This window comes from Triturus cristatus, chromosome 9, assembly GCF_964204655.1.
Source record: "Triturus cristatus chromosome 9, aTriCri1.1, whole genome shotgun sequence".
NCBI classification, from domain to species: domain Eukaryota; kingdom Metazoa; phylum Chordata; class Amphibia; order Caudata; family Salamandridae; genus Triturus; species Triturus cristatus.
Window position 1 is genome coordinate 842,615,765 of NC_140592.1, and position 18,576 is coordinate 842,634,340.

General features: G+C 47.8%; 1 protein-coding gene across 6 annotated transcripts in view; it reads right to left on the minus strand.

The window, feature by feature from the left end:
* Positions 1 to 18,576, minus strand: part of KLC1 (kinesin light chain 1) — a 412,248-nt gene that overhangs the window by 236,079 nt on the left and 157,593 nt on the right. The gene's annotated exons all lie outside the window — the stretch shown is intronic.

An 18,576-nucleotide genomic window follows, 5' to 3' on the forward strand; every position in this document is an offset into this window, starting at 1 on the left:
ACCTCAAGGGAAGACTAAAAGAAGGGCCTGAGATAACTTCAATAAATTATGCCGTTGCGGACCCAGGCGACAAAACTATTTTCCCATAGGGATAAATAAATACATTAAATTGTGGCCAGCTGCTGCTTATTATTTTTGACTGGTCAGAATTAAATCCTCTGTGCACATTAAATGTAATTATTCAGAAAACTATATTCTCATGACAGGCTAACAGTGTAAAACATAGGTATTAATGTTAAGTGACACATTGCATTCATCAAGTAGTTTTGATATATATATATTCCAAATGAAGTGCTCGAAGATTGAAGATGCCACACGAGACGTGAGATTTGACCTTTTTAATCAGCAGACAGCAGCACACTCAGTAGTGCCTCTCGGCATAGTTCTCTACCATACGCGTTTCGGGTAAGAAAGTCCCTTGTTCACTGGCATAACTGGAGGAAACAGCATGCAGTTCGCACTCGTGATTTTTATAGTTTGTTCCGCCCATATGGGCGTGTCTATTGCAAATGCATGATGGTCTTTATAGTTCTTTAATCCCTATAGTAGGGACTGCTGTGAATTCCCCTCGACAAATAACATCCACAGTGGGTCGCCTTGCTGAGCACAACTGGGTTGTTGCTTCGTTTACGTCTCACCAACATGGACGCGCGTCTCTCCTCTTGCGCCCTGAAATCACGGTGCTTGGACCTGCTCCTGAAGCAGTGGGGCGTCTTCCCGGCCAGAGCAAGCCGTGAAACATTCCAAATGAAGTGCTCGAGAAATCACGGACACGGACCACAAGAATCGCTCTGTTATTTAATTAGCAGTCGCCATTGCGCGTTTCAACTCCCACGGAGTCTTGTTCACATGACAAGGCTGCGAAAGTGTTCTTGCCTTTTAAAGTGACAAGGCATACACAGTGAAAAACGTACATTGACGACAGTCATAGACATAGAAGATATCTTTCATTTTGTAGTTCCTTCTACGTTTTAAGCCATTCAATCGGTTGGTACTCACTCATGTTGAACCAAAATTCTGAACCAATATATATATATATATATATATGGAAATATACATATAAATATATAAATATCAATAAATAACAAACAATTGATAAAAATTTAGCAGCAATTGAACCTGTATGATATAAAATACCTTTTATAAATATTTGTTGCATATCATCCAATATATGGTGTTTCATAGGTGCAAGTAGGTACTTGAATGTAAAGTTGCTGACCAACTTAATAAATATCATTTTTGGTTTACATGCTGTAATTTTCAATGTTTGAATCACATGAGACTTATCAACCTGTAGTTTAGTATTTATAAATATTCTTAAGTTCAATTCTAAATGGTGATGTATATCTAAATCTCAGGTAACTAATATCTCAAACATATGGCTTGTTATCGTAATATCCTAGAAACTGTTGTAACATGAAACTTCTGTGCAAATGTGCTATGTATAAAATTGTGAAAAAAAGAAAACAATATTATTTTACATAAAAAAAATATTTTTTTGTGTCTATCATGCTGTTGTATGACATCACCAATAGTCTGAACTGGAGAATATCCTTTGAGCTAAAGGCGCTAGAGAATGTTGTATATCAGAGAAAATATCAAGGGAATAAACTTGTGCTTGTTCTAAAGAGAAAAAAACACATCAGTTTTGACTATTCAAATGAAAAGGCCCACAATCTGCCTGGATATTAATGTGGTGGTACATCTAAGGAATGTAGGACATGGACGTATCCCTTTGTGCCTCTGAGATTTTGTTTAAAAAAATCGTTGGCAAGATTTTTCGTGGGTATGAACAATATATAAATCATCAGATGATAATTTAAATAAAATCGAGTAAAACCAGTTGTTATTACACATTCTATAAATACGGATCATGTTCGTCTAATAAATACATAGATAAATACATATAACATTTTGTATAAATATGTAAATATATAAATAGTTAAATACGAGTCCACATGTTGCTAAATATGTAAAAATGTGTAAAATAAGGGAGGATAGTTGGAATCATCAAGCGTGGCAAATGATGACTACATTTTTTTTTTCATCTAATGGTAGTGTCATAGAATCCCTTGAAAAGATATATATATATATATTTTTTAAACCATCCACCAAATCAGTGGCCTCAAAAGTCACATTTCAAATACAAATTAAGTTGCCCATGTAATTTCATACAACAATTCCACCTCAGAGGTCACTCAGATATCGAGGCCAATAAAACGTCTAGATCTGTCCCAAAACTTACTCAGTTCTCATAAAAACATACCTTTTATACCATAGTTTTTTTTATAGTAAAGTATCCTTTTGAAATGTCAATGTGTTTCTGCCTCTCAGGATTTAAAGCCCCATCAGACCAATCCCAAGGGTCTGGAAATTTTACTCGCATGCCACTGCACTTCTAGTGTAATCCTTCTCCATCACAAATAATAATCATTAATCTCACAAACGTATGTAAACATTCCCTGTCTTACATGTAGCTTATTAGTTCAAGTAACAAATTATGGGTATTACAAGCATATTTGATCATATATGTAATTAGTGGTGTGTAATGCACCATTCTGATTTCTAATATATGTCATAGTTGGGAAATCTATGTCATATCTAATAGGCCATTCATTGTCCCCAACGCCAGCAACAACGACATCACGCCATCACAAGACCTCTGCAACTCCCTCGCCACATTCTTCCACCGCAAGATCGCCGATATACACGACAGCTTCGGCGCTCAGACCACAGACCCTACCACCGAACCAGCGCCACCCACCACCACCCTCCGCACCTGGACCCCCGTCAGCACGGAAGACACCACCCACACGAACACCATCCTCAGGCTCCCCAGCCGACCCCTGCCCACACCACATCTTCAACAAAGCGGACTACATCATCGCACCCCAACTCTGAGACATCATTAACAACTCCTTTGCATCCGCCACCTTCCCGGAGAGCTGGAAGCACGCGGAGATCAACGCCCTCCTGAAGAAACCCACCGCAGACCCCACTGACCTCAAGAACTTCCGCCCCATCTCGCTCCTCCCCTTCCCCGCAAAAGTCATCGAGAAAACCGTCAACAAGCAGCTGACCGCCTTCCTCGAGACGAACGGCTCCCTCGACCCATCGCAGTCCAGATTCCGAGCGAACCACAGCACTGAGACCGCCATCATCGCAGCCACCGACGACATCAGGACCCTGCTGGACAACGGGGAAACTGCCGCCCTCAACCTCCTCGACCTATCGGCTGCTTTCGACACGGTCTGCCACAGCACCCTGACGACCCGCCTCCACCACGCCGGAATCCAAGGAAAGGCCCTGGAATGGATCACCTCCTTCCTCTCCGACAGAACCCAAAAAGTCCGTCTCCCACCCTTCCGCACAGCAGCCACAAAGATCATCTGCGGCGTACCCCAAGGCTCCTCGCTCAGCCCCACCCTCTTCAATGTCTACATGAGCCCCCTCGCAGCCATCGCACGCAAGCACAACCTCAACATCATCGCCGACGATACCCAACTGATCCTCTCCCTCACCAACGACCCCGCCACCGCCAAGGCCAGCTTCCAGGGAGGTATGAAAGACGTCGCAGAATGGATGAAGCTCAGCCGGCTGAAACTGAACTCAGACAAGACGGAAGTCCTCAGTCAGTCAAAATACTTTATTCGGTTAATAAAAACCATAAAAGCATGCTATACATGGAATTAAAAAGGAAAATAAAAAGTTAAAATAATCAATTAGCAGCAAGGTAGGGTCATCACAGATCTACAATCCAAGATATAATACATAGAGAAGCCCCTACAATCATAAAAACCAAATAGTTGAAGATGAAACATGCAATCAATCACATTATTATCCCTCAAGTTCATAATCTACACAGTTATAATCATTTATTCTTCATGATCCTTATTGCAGCAATAAGAAAACTGGCTATGCTAAACATCTCCACAACATTAGACAGCAGCTGTAAATGCATGAGTGCCGGTCTAACCTGTGAAAAACCTTTATCTTTTAAAATTGGAAGAATATAGCGCTTCCGAATGTGCAACAGATGTTCACAGAAGAATAAAAAATGTATTGTGTCCGGCACAGAAAAATAATCACAGGAACATACACCTAAATCCTCCACCTTTCTCAATCCAGGGGGTTTAATAAAAAGAAAATGTAACTGGTTAAACCTAAATCTTGTTAGGAGGAAACGGTGGTTAGGATTAGATACCACTGTCAAGCATGGTTCCACTGCCGGGGACGTTTTTAATAATTGATGGTCACGGACAGTTACTTTTATCAGCTCCCTTTCTTCTCTCTCCATAGAGACCATACAAAAATAGGAGCGTTTAACCCACTGCAAATCGCCCTTAACTATTGTGGCTGGTGAGTTAAATAACTCTGGCCTACCCAGCTTCATCAACAAACCTTTAACATGACACAACCAGGGGATATGGCTAGCATGGTCTAAAGCCAAACAGTCATTTAGCTAAAGCAATTTGGTCCTCAACGAAACCAATTCCTAGCTCTTGATGGATTATGTAAGTAGGTGAAGAGTGTGGCACCGCTAGCAGGTTCCTTAAGAATTTGTTCTCCACAACTTGGATTTCGCTTGCCTTGCGAAAGCTCCAGATATCCGAGATATAAGTCGCAATGGAGATGCATTTTGCACCATATATTTTTAAGAGGGCTTGTATAGGTTTTGCCCCTAATTTGCGTGCAAAGGCAAGTACTGCAGATGTAGATCTAGCCAGAACATTCCTCTTAGCGTGTAGTTGCGGTAACCAGGTGCCGCGTTCATCAAATAAAACACCCAATTAGGGAAAGGTAGTAACCCTACTGATCACGTTCCCCTCACAATGAAGTGTTTTGACCTTTTTGGGCTTAATGCCAGTTATCATTGTGTGTGATTTGGTGAAATTTACACTCAGGTCTAGGGAATTCATGAAGGTGGCAAAAGAATTTAAAAGAAGTTGTAGGCCAACCGCAGTTCTGGAAAATAAGGCAGCGTCATCCGCATAGAGGAGAGCCGGGACCAATCGCGCACCCACTCGCGGAATGTCTTTACAGGCTAGCCCTAAAACTTGTTCAAGGTTGTTGATGTATAGGGAAAAAAGCAAAGGGGCCAAAATGCACCCCTGCCTCACACCATTTACGATACAAATACTCTGAGTGCGGTTTCCCTTTTGGTCATACCTTACTGTGGCAGTCAGGTCTCTGTGTAGGTCAGCAAGAAAATAGACAATGTTTTTATCAGTGCCTAAATCAAGGAACATTGACCAGAGTTTTGACCTATTTACTCGGTCAAATGCAGATGAAAGATCCATAAATGCCAGGTAGAGTGTTCCCTTCCTGGCGATAGTATACTTCCCAATTAACAAATGCAAATTAAGGCATTGATCAATCGTGCCTCTTCCTTTTCTAAAACCATATTGCAGGGTCGAAAGCGTGTTAGATTCAGCTAACCATGTGGTCAGTCTGCCAAGTATCACCCTTCCAAGGATCTTGACTGTAGAGTCAATGAGTGAAATTGGTCTAGAACAGCTTGCGTCCCCTCTATCTCCCTTTTTGAAGATAGGGACAATTACTGATTCTGACCATGACTTTGGTAGTTCTTTTTTACAAGCGGAATTAAAAACTTGGGTCAATATTTTCGACCAAAGCGTTATATCAAGTCCTCATCCTCGGCCCATCCATCTCCGCCTGGGACGACTCCTGGTGGCCCCCGGCTCTGGGCACCCCCCCCCCCAAAGCCCACGGACCACGCACGCAACCTGGGTTTCATCCTCGACTCCTCCCTCACGATGACCAGGCAAGTCAACGTCGTCACCTCTTCCTGCTTCAACACCCTCCGCATGCTCCGAAAGATCTTCCGCTGGATCCCCACTGGAACCAGGAAGACGGTCACCCAGGCCCTCGTCACCAGCCGACTGGACTATGGAACGCTCTCTACGCAGGGACCACTGCCAAACTTCAGAAAAGACTCCAGCGCATACAGAACGCATCCGCACGACTCGTCCTGGACATCCCCCGACACAACCACATCTCCGCCCACCTGAGAGACCTGCACTGGCTCCCCGTCAGCAAGAGGATCACGTTCAGACTCCTCACCCACGCACACAAAGCTCTCCACAACATGGGTCCCGAATACCTCAAAAACCGCCTCACGTTCTACACACCTACCCGCCAGCTCCGCTCCGCCAGCCCCGCTCCGCCAGCCTCGCCCTCGCCGCCGTTCCACGTATCCGCAGAACCACCACCGGAGGAAGATCCTTCACCTACCTAGCGGCCAAGACGTGGAACACCCACCCCACCCACCTACGACTGACCCAGGACCATCTCTCCTTCAGGAAGCACCTCAAGACTTGGCTCTTCAAGCAGTAGCGCCCCCCCCCCCTCCCCCCTCCCAGCGCCTTGAGACCCTCGCGGGTGAGCAGTGTGCTCTATAAATTTCGTGATTGATTGATTGTCCTACCTAAATTACCAATGGAAACATATGGAGCGAATATGCCTATCATAGAACAACAGCGAATTGTCATGCTTGTCACCAAAAAGATTCAATTATATCAGTCCTTATACAGGGTGAGTGAGCTCCTACTGAGTGATAAGAAGCAGACTTTCTACTTTAGTGAGCAGCAGTGCAAAATAAGTATATCAGCATTTCAGTAGCACCACCTCGTAAGAGGTACGAGTTTATTACAAAATTCTAGCTCCCCTCTTTTAAGTAAAAGAGATGTGATGTGAACACAAGTCCTTTTGCAATGATTTCCTGGCCTCAATATCTGAGTGAGCGCCGAAATGTAACAGATATCTGAAATTATGTGGTTAAGGACATGTGGGCTTGTTTTTTAAACACTGGACTTTTGAAACAACAGATATGGTGAATGTTTTAAAAACGAAGGTAACAACTAATTAATAAACATTGTAACTAAACATTATTACCTATGTTTTGCAATATTATATACCTCACACAATGTATTTAATGAATACACTTTTTATGTGCACAGAGGACTTAATCCTGGGCAATTGCAAATAATAAGTAACAGCAGGACACAATTTGATGTGGCATTTATTGATTCATTTGAGAGAATTTACCTACCAATGAGAAACCTGTAAAGCACCACATGGGTTTTATATCACTAGTATACATTTGCCTCACAGTGTGATGTAATGATAGAGTCTAAACATAAAGAAAGAAAAAAGTAAAAGGTAGTGAAACTCTAAGAAAATTCCCTGGACTGTTCTCAATACTGTATATATTAACCTAATTCTGGGGCGTTGCATCCGGGCCCTACAGGGGTGCATGTCTTTCTGGGCTACCCTGCCACTGTCAGTGGCGGGCCGCATATCCCTATTGAAGATGATCGCCTTGCCCCGCTTGCTATATTTCTTCCGGACCCTCCCAGTGTGGGTGCCTGGAGCGATTTTCAAACATCTCAAGTCTCTAATAATATCCTTCTTGTGGGGCTCGGGCAGACGCAGAGTAGCGCTCACGACGTTGACCCGTCCAAAGGACGACGGGGGTCTGGCGGTCCCAAACTTCGAGCTCTACTACTTAGCCGCGCAGCTGCAGTCCTTCACGCAGGAAATAGCGAGAGTATACCGTGGTCCGGAGAGCGAGAGGGACGCTGGAACTCCTCGCCATGTCCTAGCTTACATCGCCCTCCAGCAGAGGCTGGCACCTGGGGATCTGACCCAAGAAGAGCGTACATTCCGCCTATGCTGGAACAGCTCGCAGAGGAGAGCTGGAGTCAGACACCCATATGCGCCCGAAATCCCACTGGGCATGGTGACGGCACTCCCTCATGGGGGTGATTGGTCGAGGCTGCAGTTGTGGGAGGAGGCGGGTCTGCAGATGTTGGGGGACCTGTATGACGATGGTGTGCTGTCCCCGTTCCAGACTCTGCGGGACCGCTATGACCTCCCGAGAGGGGATTACCTCTTGCATGGGGCGGTGGTGAGGGCCATACAGGCGCACTGGGGCGAGGGCCTAGTGGAACCTACAACGACACAGGTGTGCCAATATACGATGATGTCGGCTGGCACCTTCAAGGCAGTGACGTGTCTTTGCTCGCGGATGGTGAGGGAGACACTCCAGCCCCTAACTGCATTAAAAAACAAGTGGGAGCTGGATCTGCAGGTGGACATCCCTGACACCACTTGGGCGCAATTGGTGCGCAGAGCCAGAAAAAGCACGAGAAATGCGTGATTCCAATTGATACATTTTTATGTGCTCCATAGGGCATACCTTACCCCAGGAAAAATTAGGAAATATTTTGGAGCCGCGGAAGCTGCGTGCCCTAGATGTAACAGAGTGGGAGCGGACCTGGTCCACATGCTGAGGACCTGCCCAAACCTGCAGGAGTACTGGGAGGGGGTCGGCGACACGTTGAATGACGTAGCAGATAGGGACCTACAATACGACGCGGCTGTTTGTATACTCCACTGGTTCCCGCACACACCCAAGAATAAAATGTCCAGCAAGTTTATAGACATGGGCCTTCTCCTAGCTAAGCGGGAGGTGACGAAAGGGTGGAAGTCGAAGGCGGGGCCAACACACCGGCGATTGCTAAATGAATTTCTCAAATGGGCGGCTAGCGAGAGCACGCTCTGGTACCAACTAGCTCACCGTAAACCGGACGACCGGGCAAAGGCGGCGGCAATGGTATGGGAGGTGATGGTGCAGGCCCTGCGAGATAGCCCAGCCAGTGGGGAGGAGGGTGAGAACTCTGAGGAAGCAGCGGACGAAGTCGTACCACAGGCCCCCCTGCCAAGCACGCACGATTAGGGATTACTGCATTTTTCCTGTTACACGCCACACATGCTATATGTTCCTGACTAGGCGCAATCGGGAGGGCACAAGGGAGGGGGGGGTGGAGGGGGAGTTCCCAAGTTTAAGGTTTTTTGAAAGTAGGTTGTAAGTTCTGTAGGTATTTAGGGGCGCAGAGGGACAGCGATCAAAAGCGGGCAGCGGGGTTCTTCACCGGAAGTATGCTCCTGACAGTTTCGTATTAATGTGCCATGTGTTTATATGACGCCGCCCGGCCTCTGGGATGTGGGCCGTACGGCTGTGTATACTACCCGGATTAATGATTGAGGGGAGGATGGGAAACCCGCATTATTGACATGTATCCTGGTTGCTGTACGTTGTACTTGGTCCTGCAATAAAAATGGTTTGACAAAAAAATTAACCTAATTCTGGCAATTGGATGAAAAAAGGTATGGAGATACACACAGCGTTATAAAAAAGAAAGTCACCGTGCAGCGGGCCCTGCTACGCGGGGAGTGGCCCCCATGGATATCCCGACTGTCAGCGCGTGGTAGGTCTGGACAGCGCTCACGTGCGGCCTACCTGGTCAGCACCAAGACGGTTTCTTAGGCGGACTGCCCTGCAGGAGTTTTGCCTTGGGAGGCCTGGACACTGGAGTGCAGCGAAGGCATTGAGCAGGCCTGTCCTCAGTGGGGCTACAGAGCACCATCAGTGAGTGCGGGGACGAGAGGGGTTCCCCACGGGCAGGGTGGGGCCGCACTGCGGGGGCTACTGTGGTAACGATTGAAGAGGAGAGCGGTGGGCTGTGGGCCCGGGGTGACAAACGCGGGCCCGACACCAGAGCAACTGCAGGGGGAACATCAAGCTCCTACCAAGCGGAGACAGGGGACGCGCTGTCCATTGGGTGGGGGCTTCCCGGCTCCTGACCCTGGTTACACGTGAACTGTAAAGGGGCTGGTACTCACGAAGCACCGGGGGCCAGGGATTCGGTTGCTGGCTGGGACCGGTGGGATACCTGCGTTGGACTATTGACCAGGCGGTGTGGGGTTCCACTCCTGACGGTCTAGCGACGGCGGAGGGGTCAGGGAGATAGAAGGCACTGCTCACTGGGGTCCCCGCTGGATCGGCCTGCGGCACGCTATGGTCTCTCCCCAAGGGGCGCAAAGACAAGGCCCTGAAGGAGCTGTTTGCAAAGGTACAGGTTAGCTCATCGACCGAAGGCATGGCGGCGAGTGTGGTCCATCCTACGCCCGAGCAGAAGGAAGGGGTGGAATTGATCACCAAAGCCTTTCTGGAGTCCATGTTCACAGCCCTGAGAGCAGACATTCAAACACTCCAGCAGAGCTTAAAGAAGATCGCAGGGATGTTGACGGCATCGGCGAGAGGGTTGTTGCGCTAGAGGACAAAAGTGATGGGCGCGACATAGAGCTGGCGGCGCTGCAACAGGAGATCATTAGGATACATGAACAGCAGGTCGACCTCCAGACCCACGTCGAGGACCTGGAAAATCGGTCTCGGCGCCACAACATACGGATCCGCTGAGTAAAGATGGCTGAGGATTCGAAGGATCTTTTGCTTTACGAGAGAACTCTTCAATCATATCTTAGACAAACCTCCCGAGACGGATTTGCGGATTGACCGGGCGCACAGAGTGGGACCCCCGAGGCCCTCGTCCGCCTCACCGTCGGACATTTTAGTGTGCATACAAGACTACCGCACCAAGGAGGACATACTCCGCAGAGCCCGTCAAAAAAATCCCCTAGTGTTCCGCGACCACGCGCCGGTCCTCTATCAGGACTTATCTGCGCTCACGCTCCACAAACGCAGAACCTTCAAGCCCATCACGGCGCACCTTCAGCAGCGCAACATTCCGTATACCTGGGGCCATCCCTTCCGCCTGGTGTTCCGCAAAGATAACACACTCTACCAACTGCGCTCTTTGTCGGAGGCGGCCAAACTGTTAGGGGTGGAGCTCCCAGCGGAGGACAGCGGAGACGATAACTCCCCGGCGGAGGTAAATGATTCCAGGCCCAGGTGGCGTCAACAGGGACGCCGTCGTCGCACCAGGAAACCTCTGGTGGCAGAGATCCTCAGATTCCAACAAGCAGCTCTAGAAACCGTCTCCGCGGAACTGACCAAATCCCCATCCGGCTGACCTCGGCAGAGTTAATGGACTGTTTGGATCCTTGTTCCCTCTGCTGGTCGTCGGCGGGATGGCGGCCTTTCTACTGCAGACAATCTACCCCACGATGCTGACTTACCGTTCACCGGAAGGTGGAGGACAATTGGTTCTTATTTTTATTGCTCCTATGTTGAGGGTTTTGGTTCTGGGGATTTTGTTAGGGGGGGGGGATCCGGGGTTCCACGTCCATCATTTAAGGGGGTCTCTGTGGCTCCAGTGGCGCTCGGGGCGCACGCTGACTGCTTGCTATTCGCCCTTTCTTCACGCAATGCAATGCCTCCCTTGCGCTTCCTGGGTTCCCTGGATAACGTGAATGCCCACCTACACGCTTAAAGTATTAACCCTCAATGTTCGGGGCCTCAATAACCCCGTAAAGCATAGAGCCATCCTGTCTTGCCTAGAGAGCACACAAGCTGACATATGTCTCCTCCAAGAAACCCACCTTTTGGCTCAAGACTGTCACCGGCTCCAAACCCGGAAATTCCCGACACAGCTCTTCTCTTCTGGCCCCACTAAGTCCGCGGGGGTAGTGATTCTAGTGGTCCAGCGGTTTAAAGGGGAAGTCCTGCAGAAGGAGGCGGAAATTAGGGGCCGGTTATTAGCTTACAGATTCGCCCTGGGCGCCTCGACCTTCACCATTGGCTCTCTTTATGCCCCTAACTAGGGTCAGGAACAATTCTTGCATTCTGCCATTACGGAAGTCACGGCCACGAGTGACCGCAATATTATCCTGGGTGGGGATTTAAATCTTGTTTTTGACAACATACAGGACAGATCAAGCCAACGCACACACCAGGCTGGAGCGCTCTCGGCAGCGGGACTCGACCGTTTACACGACTTGGGGTTGTGTGACTTATGGCGTAGCTTCCATCCACATAGTCGGGCATTCTCTTACTATTCTCATGCACACAAGACCTATGCCAGACTAGATTACCTCTTGGCCTCTACATCAGTCCGAGCGATGGCATCCGGGGCTGAGATTGGGGTGGCTTCCCTTTCCGACCAGACTCCGGTGATCATCACTCTGACCCTACCACCTGTAGCACGACCCGACAGGGTGTGGCGCCTTAGGGACACTCTTCTGCACTGTGACGACATAATAGCGCAGATCCGACGATCCATCATTGATTTCCTTTCTCATAAGGCCTACACTGACACAACATTAGCGGCACAGTGGGCGGTGCTGAAGGCAGTTCTCAGGGGAGAGTTTAAAGCTATTTCGACCCTGACAACTTAGAACGCAGACGTAAGCGGGATGATCTCACCCAACAAACTAGGGAACTGGAGCAGATACACCAGAGGACGGGAACCCCCAGAGTTTGGCGTCAGCTCAAAGCAGTACGGCACCAACTTGCGGCTCTCGATCAAGATAGAGCGGAGTTTGCTGCTCTGAGATTGCAGCATGCCTATTATACTGGGGGGGACAGGTGCGGGCGCCTTCTCGCCCACAAGCTCAGGGAGGTCCGGCAACGCCAGGGGGTACGCGAGATCTGTAAAGAAGAAGGCACGCGAGTTTCAGAGGATGGGAACATAGCCGAGGCGTTCTGCGACTTTTACGCTAACCTCTATGCTAGCTCTCAGTTGGATGAGGCTAATGGAGCCGCCTTTCTTGACTCGGTCACACTCTCAGCTTTGACTAAACCTCAGGCAGACCAGCTGGACGGTAACATTCGTACGGAGGAGGTGATTGCCGTCATCTCCGGGCCGGAAGGCTTTTCAGCTATTTTTTATAAGAAGTTTTGCAATCTGTTAGAGACTCTCCTCACCCAACTATTCAATTCCTTCTCGGCCGCGGGAGCGATTCCTCTGGACCTCTTAGGGGCTTTAATAGCAGTTATCCCCAAGTCAGGGAAAGACAAGACTCGATGTGGGGCATACCGTTCTATTTCGCTGTTAAACGTCGATCTTAAGATATACACGGGGATATTAGCCAATCGGCTCGCACCTCACATGCCTGGTCTTATCGATCCGTACCAGGCGGGGTTCATCCCGGAACGTCAAGCACCTGACAACACGAAGCGTGTTCTACATCTGGCCGAGAAGGCCTCCCGCACGATGGGAGAATATATGCTGCTCACGATAGATGCCGAAAAGGCGTTCGACCGCGTCCATTGGCCCTACCTGGAGCAGGTATGGATACGGATGGGACTGGGAGAGAAATTTCGCACCCACATCCTCAACTGCTACAAGTTCCCGCCGGCCTCGGTTCTGGTGAATGGCCACACGTCCTCCAGCTTTCCTTTAGAGCGGGGCACGGGGCAGGGGTGTCCGTTGTCGCCTCTGCTTTTTGCCACCTATATGGAACCTCTGGCCCAGAGGATCAGGCAAAACTCAGCGATTTCTGGGATCAAGTTCGGGGGGTATGTCCATACCATCAGCCTCTACGCGGATGATGTGCTGTTATCCTTATCCAATCCGCGCGAGGCGCTGCCGGCTTGCTTGGCGGACTTGGACACCTTTGCGCAGGCCGCGGGGTTTAAGGTGAACGCCGACAAGTCGTTAGCTCTTAGTCTCTCCTGTCTCAGTCCACCCGGGAGCTCTTGCAGAGCTCACCCCCATCCAATGGGCGGGGGCCACAGTTCCATACTTGGGGATTCAGCTGGCCTCCACACTTCCCCAGGTGGTTACTCTCAATTACGCAGCTCAGCGTCGGAAGATCCGCAGGGAACTCGATCAGTGGAAGCATTATCCCCTCTTTTGGTTGGGCAAAATTGCGGCGGTCAAGATGACCATCCTGCCCCAGATCCTCTACCTCTTTCGCACTATCCCTCTACATCCGCCCATCGGCTGGATACAGCAGACACAATCAGAGCTTGCCCAGTTTATTTGTAACGGTCGGAAGCCGTGAATGAAGCGGTCGCTGTCCACTCTCCCACCCGAAAGTGGTGGCCTCGCGATTCCCGACCATCAGCTTTACTTCCAAGCTGCCCAGTTACGTCACTTGGTGGAATGGAGCAGTTGGGAATCAGAGAAGCATTGGCTGTTTCAAGATCAAGTTGTAGCAGCGCGGCCTTTGCAGGAAATCCCCTTCCTACGCAAACATAGGCCCCCTAACCTACACGCTTCATTTAACACCCGTGCCCCTCTGGAAGTGTGGGACCTCACTAATGTTTCCCATGAACTCACCACCTTTCCCTCCCCGCTTACTCCTCTGTTTGACAATCCGGAGTTCTCCCCGGGGATGGATTCGGTGGCCTTCGTCGGGTCGAAACCGTCCGGATGCCGATTTTTATATCATATGTACGACGCAGAAGGAGTTCTTCCGTTCCAGCAATTCAAGCAGGAATATGGGCTGTCTGAGGCGGAGAGGCTCAGGTACCTACAGGTCCGCCATTGGGCGCCTGATGAGCGGGTCCGTCCATTTGCAGATAGGCGACTTTCCCAATACGAGCGATGGCTTCTAACGCGCACATCGGACAAACAGCTAATCTCTGATCTATACAGGATGCTACAGGTTCGATATACACACGCTTACAACTCCAGTAAGACGCGCTGGGAGAGGGAGTTGGGTAGAACACTCACTCACAAAGAGTGGGAGGGTATTTATTATAGAGCCCGACATTCAGCCTACCACATGGGGCTTACAGACACCCTTACAAAGGTAGTGACATTCTGGTACTACACCCCGGAACGTCTACATGTTATGGATCGGACAAGGGATGCGAAATGCTGGAGGGGTTGTGATCAGATAGGCACCCTGACTCACTTACTGTGGGAATGTGAACACATCCAGCCATACTGGACCCAGGTGCTAGATGAGATACACAAGCATTTTAATACAGCAATACCGCGCTTCCCGGTGTACACACTGTTAGGCCTCCCAAATCCCTTGACCTACCCGCTTAAATCGCGCAGGGGTCGACAGATCGCCATTGCACTGGGTTCAGCGACGCAGAACATACTTACTCACTGGTGCACCCCCACCATTCCGACCTTCACGGGCTGGCTAAACCGTTTGTGGCATGTCCTTGGCATGGAGAAACTTACGCTAACGTTGGCGGGGGAGGGCACCAACTATGGGGAGTTGTGGAAACCTTTTCTGGCGCTTTTGTCCTCCGAATTTCGAGAGGTTACTTGCCCTCGCTATTTGCGCTTGCTGCACTTATCAGATGAGCAGGGGGAAGAGTAGGGATCAAGACTTGCAGAGATAGTTGGCGGGCTGGGTTGATGGATGTGGAACAAGGGGGGGGGGGGGGCAGGGGCTAGGGACGGGGGGTGTTCTTGAGTCTTTCGTGTGATGGTACCCTTGCTGGGACTCTGTATGGTCTTCTTAGCTGGGGCAGGGGCCCAGTACTCATCCCATATCCCCATGGTTAATGGCCATCTCACTCATTCTAAGTCCACAGGGTGCTGATAATTCCATCTGTCAATGTTACTATGTGTGTTTTGAAATGCCAATAAAGGATTTAAACCATAAAAAAGAAAGTCACCTTAACCCTGAGTGTAGATGAACAGATTTAGGAAGAAAGTCTAATTTATGAAAATGCACACTCGTCACAAATTCTCAATACAATGAAAATTGGAGAAATTTAATATTTCACAATGCAATTAATTTAACTATATCTGCCAATGAGAAGCATAATTACATAGATTATACATGATTTCGTAAGCAGAAGCATGAAAGCATCTCCCCATTTTATAATCGCTTTCCTGCAAATCTCTAAGATCACTGTAACATTCCAAAAAGTAGATTTGAACACACATGCAACCAGGATTGTGAATCAGCCTTTAATATTTTTGTACCATGGTCAATTTGATGAGTAACATTCATCATCAGTGCAGTAAAGATTTAGCATAAGACAGCAGGATATTATGGCCTCCTACCTGTCAGTTTAAGAACAAGCCAAGGCAAAACAGTGTCCTGTTGAGTTTAATAGTCAACATGAGTTTAAAAAGTCTTAGAACAAAGAAAAACACAAAAAAGGCAGACTCCAGTTACAAGTCCAATAAAAATGAACACTGAAATCAAGGCCAGCTTTGAATACTTGCCAAGCTTTGGCACAGGTACTTTTGATGGGGTTATATCATTACACTAAAAGCATGGAAAAAGAAATACCTTTAAACCAGAGAAATACATTTACAGTGAAATGACGCCAGTTAAAGGTTGCCTGCCAGAAAATTGATTTAAAATTCATAAGCTGAACAGAACCCATTAAAGTAAAATGCTACTCATCACTCTGTAAGTATCTGTTTGTCGGGTGCAGTAATGTAGATTCACATGCTGTGCATACTCCAGCCATCTAGTGTTGGGCTTGGATGTGTGCAACTTGTTTTTCTTCAAAGCAGTCTTCAAGTCACTTGGTATAGTGACTCCACCCATTGCTGGGAATGTGCATGGATATCGGCTCCATTGTTATTTCCGAATGGCAAGTGAGGATGGAAATGGCACGAAGAGTTAAAGAAGATGACCAAGCAAAAAATAAGGGAAGGCCATCTGCAACACTCAAAGGCTTTCAGGGAATAAAGTGGGCGCATGTGAATCTGCAGCAATACATGCCAAGAATAAAGCTTACAGGGTAAGTAACATTTTCCAGTCATGGGATATGTAGCTGTAGATACACATACTGTGCATACATTGTAAAGCAGTTCTCCCCTATGCAGTGGCTAGCTGGAGGATGTGGCAGAGGAATGGAAAATTATACAGAGTTCAGCCTGGCCAACGTTAGCTTGTTGGCCTGCTAATACATCCATACAGAAATGCTTAGTGAATGTGCATGGAGTCGACACTGTAGTTGCCTTGCAGATGTCAGCTATAGGGATGTTACCAAAGAAAGCAATAGAGGCCCCTTTTTTGCAGACTGACTGGGGACTGGGAGTGATAGGCAAAGGTCTCAGCGTGGGCGCAACAGGTCTGGATACATTTGACCAATCAGCACGCTATACCCGATTTACAGAGAGCACGGCCTTTGTTTGGTGTGGAACAAGCCACAATGAGGTGCTGTGTCTTACAAAGGTTTTTTGTTGTGTCAATATAATAAATGAAGGCCCTTTTGACATCTAGTGGGAGAAATTTAGGCTTTGTCCTAAGGGCTACTTTATCAGTGTGAACTTGGAAGGAAGCTTCTTCAAGGGTAAGAGCCTGAAGCTCCCTCACATGCCCGAGGGAGGTGAGTGCCCCTAGGAAAGCTACCTTCCAGGAAAGGAACTGCAAAGGGCGTGAGCGAAGTTGTTTAAAAGGAAAGGCCATTAGTCTGGTAAGAACTATGTTGAGGATCTATGTGGGGTCAGGCGGTACCTTGGATGGAATGACTTGAGTTCTTCCATAAAGGCTTTAATGATGGGATCCCTGAAGAGGGAAATGTATTCCCTATTCTGAAGGTAAGCAGTGACTGTGGCCAAATGAAGTCTAATGGAAGTGTAAGCAAGGCCTGATTTTTGCAAGTAAAGCAGATAAACCGGCAATATCTTGTACGGCTACTTAAGAGAGGGTTAATGTGCTTGGAAATACACAAGTGCACAAATCTCTTCCATTTAGCTGCACAGTAGGCTCTCTTTGCAGGCATGCCGGCCTCCTTAGGATGGACATATACTCGGGTGGTAGGTTGAGGTAGCCAAATTCCAAGATCTCAGGAGCCAAATTTGGCCCAGGTGGGAGCCACCAGGATGAGAGTGATGTTTGTTGAAAGAGATGGGTTGCGCGCTGACACCAAAACGACAGTGGACGCAACAATTGTTTTTACCAGGGGGTGTAGATTAACTGAAGAGGCCTAAAAGCAGCAACTAACAGGCGTTGACCCGGAGCTCGGTTGAATACATCCGATCCCGGCGACAAAAACAATCTATAAAGGAGCTGAAGAACATGCACATTACCAGAAATATGTGGAGTCACTATACCTCGTAACGCGAAGACTTCTTTGAAGAAAAACGAGTCGCACACACGTTCTAGAAGCAGGAAGTAGGCACAGCATGTGTATCTACAGCTACACATGGGACAAACACATGTATGTCTAGATTAGTATGGAAAAAGATAGTCAAATAAAGGGTGGAAAGCCCCTTTGAAAGGACAGCTTTGTATAAGGAATAACAGAAGGGTTATGGTTTAAGGCAATGTTCTGGGATAGAGTAAGGATTCGGTTTAGCGTCAGATAAGGATTGGCATAACTGTTAGCGTTCAATTTAGATTTAGGTTTAGGAATAGGTGAAGGTTTGATTTAGTGCTCAACTACATGTAGTAGAGGTTGGTAAAATATTTTCAGTAAATCAATTTGTTGTATCCATTTCTTTTTACAAGTTCAAAGCATGTCTATTTCTTTGTAGAGGTGATCACTTAAATAAACATCTCTGTTATCGCTTTCCTTTGTAGTGGTCACTCTGGAAAGGTGCTATTTGTAATGGCAGATCAATTTCGAATCTTACTACTATTATAATATTGGCTCCAGCAGCCTTGTATCAGATACCAGCCTCTCCTGCCATTACTAATGAACTGGTCTGATAACAAATTCAGTTGCAAAGTTAACAAAACATCAGAATGGCAGTGTCCACGTCAATTTAATTAGAGGCAATAACCAACGATTTCCACTTAGCATCCATTATGCAAAATTTCTTTGCCAGCTATTCCAGCATGAACAAACTGCAGAAGTCTTTACAATATTTCGCCTTCAAATCCCTCTAAATCCTTAAATTAGAGCTTAAGTCGGCCTTTTGGAAATAA